Consider the following 14,560-nt stretch of genomic DNA (forward strand, 5'->3'; position numbering starts at 1 on the left):
AGTAAATAGATTGCTATCTTATTTTTTTTCCTTCTCTAGAATGGTTCTAAAGACTTTACATGGCCCCATGTCAGAGGTACTTATTGCATGCAGGATGAGGCTGACAAACCACAACCTGTTAAGAGAGAGAGGGGAAATCCACCGGAAAGTGGCTTTGGAAGGAACTTCAGGTTCGTTGTGGGTAACCAGGCCCACAGAGAGCAATGAATTACATAAACACAAATGAATATGTCTGTATTTTGTGACCCCCCTCCCACTCACCCAAAGTCAGGCACTTAGTCACTTCTTCCTCCGTATCTCCTTTTCTCTGTTATACCTCGATTATAGCTGCTATCACTGCACTGGAATTATTTGTTTATGAGTCTGTCTCTCTTACTAGACTATGAGCAATTCCAAGACAGAGTCCCTGGCTTATTTATCTCTGTACCCCATCCAGTGTCTGGGTTAAGAGTGCAGGCTTTGGAGTCAGACTGTCTGCATTCAAATCCACGCTCTGTACATGGGAGGAGGGCCATTAGGGCAAGCTACTTAACTTGTCTGAGACTTGGTTCTCTTCCTTTCCTCCTTCCTTCCTCCCTCCTTCCCTCTTTCTTCTATCTTTTCTTCCTTTCATCCCTCAATTTCCTTTGCACCTAAAATTATCACATTAATAAAGTGTATCAGTTTATTGTGAAGAGTAAATGAAATGCTGTTTATCACAGTGACAGTCACTATAGACAATAATAATGGTATCTCAATTCCGTGTCCGATTCTGTGATCCCATGGACTGTAGTACGCCAGGCTTCCTTATCCATCACCAACTCCAGGAGCTTGCTCAAACTCAAGTCCATTGAGTCGGTGATGCCATCCAACCATTTCATCCTCTCTCATCCCCTCCTCCTTCTGCCTTATATCTTTCCCAGCATCAGGGTCTTTTCCAATGAGTCATTTCTTCACATCAGGTAGCCAAAGTATTGGAGCTTCTGTTTCAGCATCAGTCCTTCTGATGAATATTCAGGACTGATTTCCTTTAGGATTGACTAGTTTGATCTCCTTGATGTCCAAGGGACTCTCAAGAGTCTTCTCCAACACCAAAGTTCAAAAGCATCAATTTTTCAGCATTCAGCTTTTGTTATGGTCCAACTCTCACATCCATACATGACTACTGGAAAAACCATAGCTTTGACTAGGGACCTTTGTTAGCAAAATAATGTTTCCACTTTTTAATATGCTGTCTAGGTTTGTCAGAGCTTTTCTTCCAAGGAGCAGTATCTATTATTATATCTATTATTATATAAATTAGTATTACTATTGATTCAATAATCAACTGATTATTGAATTAATAATCATTTCCATGCAAAGAGCTATCTCTCAACTTGTCTGTTAAATTGTCTCAAGGGTTGGAACGCTTTCCTTTTTGGTTTTCTACGTGTACCAGGCATCCAGTGAAAGTTTTTGACTAAACCTCTGGATATGTAGCTGCATACACCTATTTTCCTGGCAGTACAAAAAATCTTTGGAGCCCATAGATGCTAACATGTTAAGTATAGAGGGTTTTTCTCCTGAGGCCAATGCAGAAATGCAGATGAAGTTCTTTTAGCATCCATCCTGCAAAAGACAAAATCATTCATAAGCACTGTAAACATGAAGCTGGGCTTGTACTTCTTGATATCACAGACAAAAGGGGTCTTTTTATGCTAAGAAAGCTTGGCAGGAGGTAGTAGAGTGGTAGATCAAAGTGGAGGCCTCATTGCCGACTTGGTTTGAGAGTTTGAGACTTAGCAAGTGGAAAGAAACAAGCAATTGAAACTGCGACTCTTTGAGATTCTGGATATGAACAGGGTGACTCAGAGAAACTTGCATTTTCTCTTCAAAGCCTGGCATTGATGCAGGAGTCTGTGGTAACACTGCCCTCTTCTGTTTTTCTGTATTGTTAATATTAATAACGTACTTGCATGTGTGCTAAGTAGCTTCAGTCATACCCCACTCCCTGTGACCCTATGGACTGTATGTAGCCCACCAGGCTCCTCTGTCCATGGGGATCCTCCAGGCAATAACACTGGAATGGGTTGCCATGCCCTCTTCCAGGGAATATTAATACCACGACTTCTCAAATCTGGTTTGAAGATCCTGACATGAATTTTCATTTTCCAAGAAATGCTTACTTAAGGCAGAGAGGAAAATGAATCATATGTTTAATGTAAAGCATGATGACTTGACCATTAAAAAGCAGGTTTTGTTATGAGGTGTTCATTCAATTCCATCATAGCTGGGTATTATATTTCAGGGGAATGGATGAAGTAAAGGATCATAATCAAATCAATCAATTCATTTATTGATTTGTGATCTGAGGAGCTACTACATTACTCCTAGTTCTTAAAACTTCCATATTCTTCCCTTGGAAGTTAAAACATGACCACTGGTTGCCGCCCTGTGACTCTTGCGTTTCCCACATATCCTCTCAGAGTAAGAACAGTTAGAGAGTTGTGAATGCCAGTTCTTCACACACCAACAGCCAGCACCACCTTCTGTCAATAGTATTGTGTGAACTGCTTTGTAACTGTTTTATCCTTTCCTTCTAAGTCCCTCTGTGTATCTCTCTAAAGTAGTTAAAGCATAAGACTTTGAATCTGTACCAAGGAATTTGGACTTTATTTTATGAACAGCAGGGAACCAATTGACATATTCAGGCAAAGGATGACATCTTTAGAAGGATGACACTGTCAGCTTTGTGTTGAATGAATTGAGATGAAAAACCTTGGAAGGAGGGAGAACATTAGCAGATCTGTGTAAAGTACCATCTCTAGTACCTCCATGATGCATCCAAAATCCTCACGTTTTCCCTCATTGTTGCTTCCTTAACCCTAGTCAAGTCACTGTCATCTATGGCCTGGATCCCTGCAACACTCTTTACTCTGCGCTATAGTCAATCTTGCTTCCCTACAATTCATTATCCCCAAGGCAGTCAATGTCAACGTTAAAAAACAAGTAGACAAGAACACGGAGCTTCCCAGGTGGCACAGTGCTAAAGATTCTGTCTGCCAATGCAGGAGGCACAAGAGAGTGTGGGTCTGATTCCTTGGTCAGGAAGATCCCCTGTGTAAGGAAATGGAACCCCACTCCAGGATTCTTTTTTTGAAACTCAGAGAGATGAAGATTCTTATGTAAAGTCACAAGATGGGTCACAGATAAAGTTGGGACAGGTGAGGCTCTAGGGCTGGCCCTTGCACAGAGGCAAGCTCAGGGGAAGGGCTTGTGTGCAACTGTGGGTGTCCCACCTGACAGCACCCTCACAACAAACACGGGCTCCAGAGCACCCGAAGGGCTCTTTATTGTGGGCGAGACCCCCAGCCAAAGGAGTGCTGCAGCTCCGGACCAGCCCCAGGCACTGCCCAGACTCCAGGATCTTTAGGAAGAGAGGGGTCTGGGGCTCCAGGCCTCAAGACAGTCCTTGGGTCACACAACACCATGAAAATACAGAGCTAAAAACTTCCTGAATGTCTCTGGCTGGGAACAAATTGGTCCAACAGGGTCCACAACCACCTTCTTTTTGATCACTGGAACACAACAAAAATGCCAATGCAGGAGTTGATTGGAGTTCACCCAGGCTAGATTCTTGAGGTCCTCCTCGGAGGCCAGATCTGTGGTGTTCAGCTGTAGCACCAGGAAGACACGCCCATGGGTGTTCACACTCTGCATGACTACTGGCTGCTCCAAAACCTTAGGGTCATTCCCATACAGGAACCAAGCCTGAGCCAGCACATTGCCAAAGGCAAACAGGATCATCTTGGCTCACAACTGATCTGGCTGAAAGCTGTGTAGTTATAAGTTGGCTGACTCCAGAAAATACTGGGTGTGAGGATAGGGGTAAAAATAGCCCTCCAGAAATCCTGTGTCATCATTCACATCATAAACATTGCACTCCTAAAGACTGATGGTGGGAGATATGGGATAGAAGGTCTCAAGAACATGATTCTCAGTAGCTTCTGCCTCCTCTTGGTGGGCAATGGGAGGCAGAGGATCCTTGGCATTCACTTGGGCTCTACTGGAACTGTGGACCTGAATCAGGGTAGACTCTTATTTCCGGGTGGTGGATCACATGTTGTTTTGGGCATAGATCTGCCTGGTCAGAGAAGGATGCTTGAGAATTTGGGATTTACACAGCTGTATCAGGCTGTCCACAATGACTGGGCAATAGGTCTCTCTCTTAGGGACGTCTTCAGTAGAGTGCCAGAAATGAGCATGAGAGATTGTATTCAGAACAGGTTCATCTTGATCTTCTGTGTGGTTTCTTGGATCTCCAGTAAGGCTAGGCACTTTCTCAGGAAGGCCTTCTATTAACTTGGTTTTGTTAAGCCAGAGAGCCTGCTTTACACCCTCGAGGAGGTGGCAACACTGGTGGAAGATGTAGCAGACCTGGTCCTTGTACAGCAGGTGCTCATGCAGCAGGGGCAAGAGGTGCATCCAGTCAGGGTCCCAGGATGGGAAGACTGGCTGTGCCAGCCTGGGCATAGAGTGCATCTTCCCTGTGAAGATGAAGGACTCTAGTCCAGGAACTCATATACCCTGTCTGGGGGAGGAGGCTCTGGCTTCTGCATGAATCACATGCCCCACTCATATGCCCGGCATCACAGGGCCCTGCAGCACAGAAGGCCAAGCCACCTGGGGCGAACCTTTGTGGGCCTCCACACCAACACCTTGCAGATCTGATCTCAAGACCTCCATCTGGATGCTGCCATCTTCCCTCACACAAGGCCCACTGCAGTATTCTTGCCTGGTAAATCCCATGGACAGAGGAGCTGGCAGGCTGCAGTCCAGGAGTTTGCAAAGAGTCTGACATGACTGAGCATGCAAGCATACATACACACACACACACACACACACACAGATACACACACACACAGACTAGGCCATGCCTCTTCTAACTTTAAACCCATCAATGACTTCCTATAATACTTATTACGAAATCTACACTCTTACCCTGGTCCATGATCCTCTGCATGGCTTGACCTGCCCCTGTGTGTTTCTCAGACCTAAACTCTCACTTCTGCTCCAACTCTCTGGCTTTCTTGGTTTTTTGAACATGCCAAGCATAGTATGACTTCAGACATCTGAGCCTTTGTTCTTATTGTTTCATCTACCTAGAATATGCTATTTCCAGAATTTCACACGATTGGCTTCTTGCCCTAGCTCACATATCACTTACTCTGAGTCCCAACCTCTGCTCTTTGTCTCCCCAACCTCTGCCTAAGACATTTTTTCATATTACCAAGTTCTAATTTATTCATAACATGTCACTACTTGAAATGATTTTGCTTATTTAATTACCAGTTTAAAATCTGCATTGCTTGCCTAGAATGACAGTTCCATGAGGAAAAGAACCATGTCTACCTGTTCATCTCTAGGTCCCCAACACACAGAGCTTACAACAGAATGCTGTACCTAGTCAACGGTAGATCTCAGTAATTATTTGTGGAACAAACTTATTTGGGTAAAAGGTAAAGAAAAGGGTAGGACAAATGGAGATGAAAAAGAAGAGATACCTGGAAGATTTATTGTAAAGTGGATAGACAAGACAACTGGGTTTAGAGAAAGGCCATGGATGCCATTAACTTAGAGAATACAATAAAATACAATGAATGAGAGTAGCAAACAGATATTTGGCTTTGGACTTGAATGTGACGTTCTGGCAGGTCTATGTTAAGATGCCTAGCAGGTATATATAAGTTGGAAACCAAACCTGAAGTCATTTGCATAGTGGTGACAGTCCACTGAGACTGAGTCAGGTCAACAGGGGGAGGGTATGGGGGGAAAACAGAACTTAAAAGATGTGCAGATTTTTGTCCAAACATCCTGTGTGCAGGAAACCATGCTGGGACAAGTGACATGTGGTAAACAAGGAGCAAGGCGTAGAGCTTCATGTGGCCAGGGATGGGGACTTTGACAACTCAGCCAGTGGACAGTGTGTTAGTCAGACAAATAGCATTATTACCTGCCATACGGTGCCCTTTGACCCCCCAAACAACTATCAGTAGGAGACTCTACGCTCTCAAAGGGGATCTGTGTGACTGCCTTGATTTCTGCCTCCCAATCTGTAAGGGGACAACGAGGACTGGCCAACATTAATGATATTAATGATGTGCCTCTACTCTAGGGAGATGATAATCCAAAACCATTATGGAAAAAATACATGAAAAAACTCCAAAGCTACATTTGTTGAGTACTAACTATGAGAGGGTGATGCACTAAATATTTGATATGTATTCTCTTATTTGAGCCTATAAGGAACTACAATTATTACCTGTTTTATAGATGTGAGCCTTGTGACTAGAAGAGTAATTCAACTTTCTCAACTGGTGAATGATGGAGCTGGGATTTGGTCCCAGAACTGCCTGATCCTAAAGCCGCCACTTTTCACCATGGTGCATGAACACTTCCCAGCATAGGAAGTCGTCATTTTTAGCTTAAGTGGTAGATTGCTTTGTAGGTTTCTTTCCCTTTCCATCCCCAAATTGTGAATGTTAGGTTAATAAACCATGCAAATTTTATTTGCAATAATGCAGGGGGACCAAAATGATAAGATTGTCCTTTTGTACCAAACGAAAGTTCCTCATGTTCTTTTATTCAGTCTCCTCTGTGTTATACAATTGCCTTGAAGAACTGCTATTGCTCGTTGTTGTTCAGTTGTCAAGTCACGTCTGACTCTTCGTGACCCCATGGACTGCAGTATGTCAGGTTTCTCTGTCTCTCACCATCTCCGGTGTTCTTGCCTGGAGAATCCCAGGGACCGGGGAGCCTGGTGGGCTGCAATCTATGGGGTCGCACAGAGTCGGACACAACTGAAGTGACTTAGCAGCAGCAGCACCATCTCCTGGAGTTTGCCCAAATTCTTGTCCATTGAATCCGTGATCTCATCCATCTCATCCAACCATCTCATCCTCTGTAAGTCATTGCTTACAGAAAGTGAATCTCCCTCAGGATATCCTTAATTACAGGGTTCTTGGGGTATCTGAAATAGAAATAGTGTTTTACATCACCCTCTGCCTCCACTCCCCAACCTGAAATTATTGTGGGGATCTGTTCCTGGAAATAATCACAATATCTAAATGGGTGGTCTATGTGATTATTGAACATCCTTGGGGACGTGCTACTGATATACTTTGGCAATTGCTCTTCTTTCTCCTGAAGTCGCCTGAAGCTGTGATATGTCTCTGGCCATAGATTTCCTCTATTTATCCTTCATATTGTTGTTGGACAATCTTTCTCTGCTGCAATGAGGCTTATGCTGCCCTTCAAAATGTCAAAGGATTTCCACCAGACAATTGTTGATCTGGATTTCTTAGACTGTCTCCTTGAAGGCACTTGGAGCTGTTGTAGTGAAGCCTCCTTTCTGCCATCCAGTATCTTCCTTGATCTTTGGTAGAATCTTAACACCATTGCTTGCATTCCTTTTTTCAGCTGTCTTGAATGCACGTGTTCAGTGGCACACAAGTAATGGCAGAAAGAGGGATCTGGTGGAGTCAGTAAATGCCTGGGGAGGACCACTCAAATGGCTCTTAGTCCTCATTGGCTGAGAATCAAATACAAATTAGCTATGTGGACTAGAGCTGTAATGGGCTTACAGAAATATTTCTGAGAGCATCAAGACTAATGAATCAGCCTGGTTTGGGGCAGTTCTAAATGAATTCTAAATGGATGTCTCTGACTTCATGCCCAGTAAATATGTAGTGATGCAAGGAGGCACTTTCTTTAGCCCATCAATAATTTATTAATGGGTACTTTGTGCTAGACAAGATGTTCCTTAGAGTTTCAAAATGACTTCTTTTGGTTAGCTCTGTGTCTTTCTCATAGAACTTTCTCCACTTCTCTTAAAAGCAGCCATCACTCTCCTTGGCGCACAAGTTACCTATCTCCAATTCGGACACAGAGTAAGCTGTGTTGCCCTACTGGATCATCAGCTTGTTGAGGGCAACTCTAGTCCCATTAATCGTTGCAGCTTCTATAGTGTCTGACATAGTTCTTTGTACAAACAGACATGTAAATATTTGATTAAATATTTGAGTAAATAAATGATTATAAGAGACATGGAACAGAACTACGATTTCAAAAGCTTTTTTTGTTGAACTCCAACAACCTTAGTTGTCATTAACTCATTGGGCTTCTGGGAAAGGACTCTCTCTGGACTCTGATTAGCTAGTGACAAAGCACTGATGTTCTCAAACTGGGCTCCAACCCCTTGGTCACTTTCATTGGAGTTACTTTCTCTTTCTTTCTTTAGACCTATATGTACAAATGTCCTTGGGCAAAATGGCAATAAGAGAAATGCATTTTCTTACTGTCTTTGGTGCAAATTAGAATTCCATCTCTGTTCCATCCATAGTTCTTTCTCTAATTTTCCATTTAAATTTATAATTTTATTTAATATCCTATCTAGGGGTAATCTTAGCCTCTGTGTTCAATAGGATGGTACTACAACAGAGTAGCAGTATGTAACAGCTCTCAAGATCTCATTTACATATATGAAAAATTCAAGGGGTTGGTCAAGAGGCATCAGGTTGAATCCAGTTTCTATCAGATACATAAATCTTTTTCTTTTTTAATGTCATAGACATTGTTTTTCCTGATGGAATGGAAACCAGATTTATCATGAAGATATATGACACTGGTTGCATTTTCAAACAATTGCCTGATGTCCTCTGGCAGTCTTTGGAACCACATATTGCAAACCAGCCTGTCGTTTGGAGAGACCCTAGAGTAATTGGGAGATGTGCTTGAGGCTCAGATCATTGTCTATAAAGGTAACATGAGATTTCCTTGGCAGCAGCTAAGCACATCTGCATTATACAGCTTAAGAATGATGTCTCCCAACTCACGTTTGAATTGTGTGCTTTGGCTCCTTAAATCTCGTGCCCCATGTGTGTGTCTGTATAGGTCAATCATTACCAGGCTTTCCAACGCCACACACATTTTTGGAAAAGATGCAGAGTGACTGATGCATAAAATGACTGGACTAGAATTGCCTGGTACCTTGTCAAGATTTTTTTAAAGTGAATCATATATATATTTTTTACCATCTATGTACCTAAAAAACAACAACAACAAAAAAACCCCCCAAACTGGGATTTTTAGCTTTATCCCCAAAGCAGTTTCTTATTTCTAAAAACTTTAAAAATCTAGAACATAAGCATATAAATCTACATTACTTAACCTTGTGGCTTCATGAAGAGCCAGTTCTCTGATATTGTTATGGAAACCTTTTTATTTTACCTCTTTAGAACCCCTTTTCATCATTGGAATCAGTCTTCCATTGGGAACCAACATTTCAGGAGTAAAGAAAATTAGAGACACCACAGGAGATCAGATTCTGCTGTATCCAGCTAAAATCTCTGGATACCACTGTCCCAGGTGGTAGTTTCTAACAAACCTTTGACATCTGCTTACTTACAGAGTGCTTTCCCTGTGCCCAGTACAGAACCAGGATTGGGGATATGGTGGTGATCTCTGCTAGGGATGTGTTGTTGCTCTGAGTGAGCAAATATCAGATAGAGGTTGAGGATATTTAACCAAAGGAACTATGTATAAATAAGTTTGGTGTAATTAATAGGGCACTTTGGGATCAGACAAGCTTGGTGTGACCTCTTGGTGATTATTTAAACTCTCAGAGTTTCTTTTATTCTCCCCACAAGGCCAACAATTCTGGATTGTTGTAGGAATTAAATGTAAGTGAATATGTTTGGGAGTCATCGTTAGTTTTGTTAGTTTGGCTACAGACATCGACATGAATATTTAAGGAAACTGGTGTCAGTACAATTTTGAAACTAAAAACTTTGTGATCTCTTCCTCTTCCAGGGGTGTTCCTTCTAATAGTTTTTCTTTTTTTCACTCCATTTTGACTTGGCATTGGGTGCTTGAATAACCTCTTTGCAGTGATGAGTTAAGAAAGGCTATTTTTTGCAGTGAGTTGATTTCTCTGGGACTTGACCAAATGCAAAGGTCCCTAATAGCATTGTGAATGAAAAATGTTGCCTGGCAAATCAGTAAACAGAGGATGTTACAGCCATCAGGCACTACAGCTACCCCAGACTGTGAGCCCTTAGGGAACTCAGGATGGAGACAGGCTGGCAAGCCCTCAGCCACTGCAGCCACCCCCACACATGCACCATGAAGGGATTCAGGATTCTGGCCCCAGATAACTGAGGTACATATCAAAGGAGTGATTTCAATAAGCTGAGACTCTCGCATCTTCTCATACATAGAAAAGTGCTAAATTCACGAACTCGAGGTGTCTGGCTTTCTTTAATTATCAGTGATCTTTCCTTAAAAATATATATATATATTTATTTACTTATTTATTTTTGGCTGTGCTGGGTATTTTTTGTTGCTGCCTAGGCTTCTCTCTCGGAGAAGGCAATGGCACCCCCTCCAGTACTCTTGCCTGGAAAATCCCATGGATGGAGGAGCCTGGTAGGCTGCAGTCCATGGGGTTGCTAGGAGTCGGACATGACTGAGCGACTTCACTTTCACTTTTCACTTTCATGCATTGGAGAAGGAAATGGCAACCCACTCAAGCGTTCTTGCCTGGAGAATCTCAGGGACGGGGGAGCCTGGTGGGCTGCCGTCTCTGGGGTCGCACAGAGTTGGACACGACTGAAGCGACTTAGCAGCAGTAGCAGCAGCAGGCTTTTCTCTAGTTGCGACGAGCGGGGGCTACTCTTCATTGCAGTGCTTCGGCTTCTTATTGTGGTGACTTCTCTTGTTGCAGAGCACAGGCTCTAGGTGTGTGGGCTTCAGTAGTTGCAGAGCATGGGCTCAATAGTTGGGTTTCCCAGGCTCTAGAGCACAGGCTTAATAGTTGTGGTGCAGGGGCTTAGTTGCTCCGAGGCATGTAGAATCTTCCCCAGACCAGGGATTGAACCCTTGTCTCTGGCATTGGTAGGGGAATTCTTTACTACTGAGCTGCCAGGGATGCTCCAACAGTAATCTTATGAAGTTCCACTACCTAGTCTTTGTAGACTTCCCAGATGGTTCTTGTGGTAAAGAACCTGCCTGCCAATGCAGAAGACACAAGAGATACAAGTTCGATCCTTGGGTCGAGAAGATCCCCTGGAGGAAGGCATGGCAACCCACTCCAGTATTCTTGCCCAGAGAACCCACAGACAGAGGAGGCTGGTGTGCTACAGTTCAACTCTTTGGGCACAAAGAGTTGGACACAACTGAGCACTCACATACCTGGTCTTTGTAGCAAAAACTCCTTCATATCATGGCTCTTCCATTACTTCGTCAGAGCAGTCCCTCAGAGTTATCTGAGAAGCTGCATCCCAGGCTTAAGTTCTCAGTTTTGTCTGCCAAGCAAAACACAAGTCTCAACATGTAAGTTGTGCATTTTTTATTTTTTAGTTGACAGTATGGATAACTCAATGTTTTGAGAACTAAACTGAAATCAACCACCTTATATTTCCAATTAACACTCATTCTGACATAACTTTGTCAGTTTCTTTTTTGTAGTAATGTATGATTCCATTTATATAAAATGTCCAGAATGGACAAATCATTTAAAAACTTTTTATGGGGTTATAGTGGAGTACAACTGATTTACAATGTTGTATTAGTTTCTGCTATACCACAAAGTGAATCAGTTTTACGTATACACACATAAAACTCTCTTGTTTTAGATTCTTTTCCCACATAGGCCATTACAGAGTATTGAGCAGGTGCCATAGAGAAGGTTCTTATTTGTTAATCTATTTTTTATATAGTAGTGTGTATATGGCAATCCCAATCTCCCAATTTATCTCCTCCCCCTTTCTCCCCTGGTAATCATAAGTTTAACATGCCAATTTTGTGCCATTCTAAGCAAACACTCTCATTCTTGCAATTAAATTTAACAAACATTTATTGAGCACCCTCCAAATGCCATAGCCTGTGCTAGCTACTGAGGGTTACCAGGATGAATGAAAAATGATTCCCTCCTCCATGAATATCTTGCAGATAACTCAAAAGGCAAGGGGAAAAGTGCACTGGCAATGAAAGTGATATTTCAGAGCATTCCTGAATTTCCCGGCTTTGACGTGTCAAATCCTTGAGATAAACCTTTCCATTTGTTATTTGGTTTTTGCCCTTCTCTCTTCGTGCTTTCCCCACCTGCAGATGCCATCGGTAGAATTCATTTCAGTCTATGAGTATGACATGTTTGGATTTAGTTGTGAAAAATGCCTTCTACAAACAATGGCTACACCAAAGTGACTGCTGAATCACTGTAAAATGGTATGAGATGTTCTGAATGAGCTTTCCTCTATCATTCTTTGAAAACCACAGCCATTTCTAAGGCAGGTGAGTCTGTTTTTAAATGAACTAATTATCCATCTCCAAGGATAATTGTGCTTAGAAATCCCAGTATCCCTTGCCTTTATTCTATCCCCCTCCTCCCAGGAAGAAACAGACTTTTAAAAAAGGGTTCACTCACATCACCAGCATGAATAAGTAATGTGGTACCCTCCCATTCACTCATTCACACAGACCCATGGGGTACAGGCAGAAAGTGGTGGAAGAGGGACAGAGGAGGTGATGGAGCCAAGCATAACTATAACCACATTGCCACTTACCTATTGAATATTTGCTATGTGCCAGGCACTTTCAGAATTTTATCTCTAATCCTTACAACAATCCTGAAAGTGGATTTTTCTATCTCTAATATATATATGAAGTGAATATCCTCAGAGAAGTAAAGTGATTCTCTCATGAGCATGCAGCTGGTAGGCACCTCTTTCACACCTTGCTCTGCCTGATTCTAAAACCTGTTCCTTTTTATTATAACTAGGCTTTTCAAACTTTCCCCACAAGTTGCTTCAGGGAGTTCAATAAATTCCATGTATGCATATAGAAAACTATTTAGAAAAACATTAAAATGCACTCTAGAGACCACTGACATGTTAGAAATCTCTGACTGATTGCTTTTTAAATAATAAGTGTTTTTGAACTTAACACCTAAGTGTTTTTGGATTTGATATTGCTTGTATCTGTTGCATATTTTAGAAAGGCAATGGAGACATCGTTTGAAAAATGGGTTTCCTAGGTGGAAGATAAAAGGTTGACAATTACGGGCTTAGAAATTACACTATTCCTTTGCCAACAGATCTGTTGCATAATGCATAGCAAACATAGTAAGGATGGTGCCAGTATGCATAATACAACATACGCAATGAGCATCACACTGTGAATGATACAACATAGTTAAGCAGGTTGCTCGAAGTAGGACTGTAGGGGTAGGCAAGGGGAGACCTCTTTTGTTTTTTATGGCTATGCCTAAAATATTGCCTGTGTATTTGCTGGAACCAGTTGTTTCAAAGTCAGGCAGTTAGATTCTTTTCTCCCCCCTTATTCTCCAATCTGTTTTAAGGAAGAGTGTATTTCTGTTGGTTAGGTTTCATGCTGATGAGATCACAGTTTCAAAACACATATGTGGACTTGGCTTCACTCAACAATCATGATCAAATTATGCACTCCTAACTTGGACCATTTGTTCCAGAAAATTGTCATTATTTTGAAGAAAACCTGAAAAGGTGTTAACTTCGTATGTGAAGAGCAGCCGATACTTGCTTTTCAGATCAGTATAACATTAAAAAAACAAAAACACTTCAGATCTCAAAATGAGTTCACTTAGAATTTTATTCTGCAGACTTCCCTTCAGAGACTGTATGGTGGTACAAACAACTTTAGCTATTATTTGTATTTTGGGAGTCAAGTTCAACGGTATTTTCAGGAAGAAACTGAGAGAAGTGACTAAACTGAACATTTCCTATTACCTCAAACGTTTAGGTGGAGCTGAGGCTGCAAAGAATGATCTCAAAGGGTCTCCCATTCCAACTTTAAAATTATACAAGTCGAATCCCAATTCTTTCTTGTGGAGGCTTTATTTTAACAAGACAGACTGCTGTCTGCTGCCTTCTTCCTCTGTTGCATCCTACTTTGCTTCTGAAGATTGGGCAGCAATATTTTATCTTTTGCCATCAGTTATGGTATCTTTATAACAGGAGACAGCTTCATTTTACAGATATGGAAGCAGAGGCCACCTGAGGTTAAGTGATTTGTCCAAACCATATGTGAACTATGTAGGATCCAAAGCTGAATACAGCACTAGACATTTTTCTGCAAATAAGAGGTAGTGATCAATAATCTAGAACCTTAATCTTTGCCTTCTTTTGTTATGACTTTGATTATGAGTGTGTGTTTGTATGTGAATGTTTGAGTTCAGAGATTGTATTGAATTCATCTTTGTATCTTAAATACCTAACAGCTATGATGGATACAGCATCAGTTCGGTTCAGTTCAGTCGCTCAGTCGTGTCTGACTCTTTGCGACCCCATGAATCCCAGAACGCCAGGCCTCCCTGTCCATCACCAACTCCCAGAGTTCACTCAGACTCACGTCCATCAAGTCGGTGATGCCATCCAGCTATCTCACCCTCTGTCGTCCCCTTCTCCTCTTGCCCCCAATCCCTCCCAGCATCAGAGTCTTTTCCAATGAGTCAACTCTTCACATGAGGTGGCCAAAGTACTGGAGTTTCAGCTTCAGCATCATTCCT

At 42.1% G+C, this 14,560-nt stretch overlaps 1 pseudogene; it reads right to left on the bottom strand.

The window, feature by feature from the left end:
• Positions 1–3,435: 3,435 nt before the first annotated feature.
• On the bottom strand, positions 3,436–4,607 carry LOC104996387 (annotated as a pseudogene).
• Positions 4,608–14,560: the final 9,953 nt, after the last annotated feature.

This window comes from Bison bison, unplaced genomic scaffold (genome assembly GCF_000754665.1).
Source record: "Bison bison bison isolate TAMUID 2011002044 unplaced genomic scaffold, Bison_UMD1.0 scf7180017864291, whole genome shotgun sequence".
Classification (NCBI taxonomy): domain Eukaryota; kingdom Metazoa; phylum Chordata; class Mammalia; order Artiodactyla; family Bovidae; genus Bison; species Bison bison.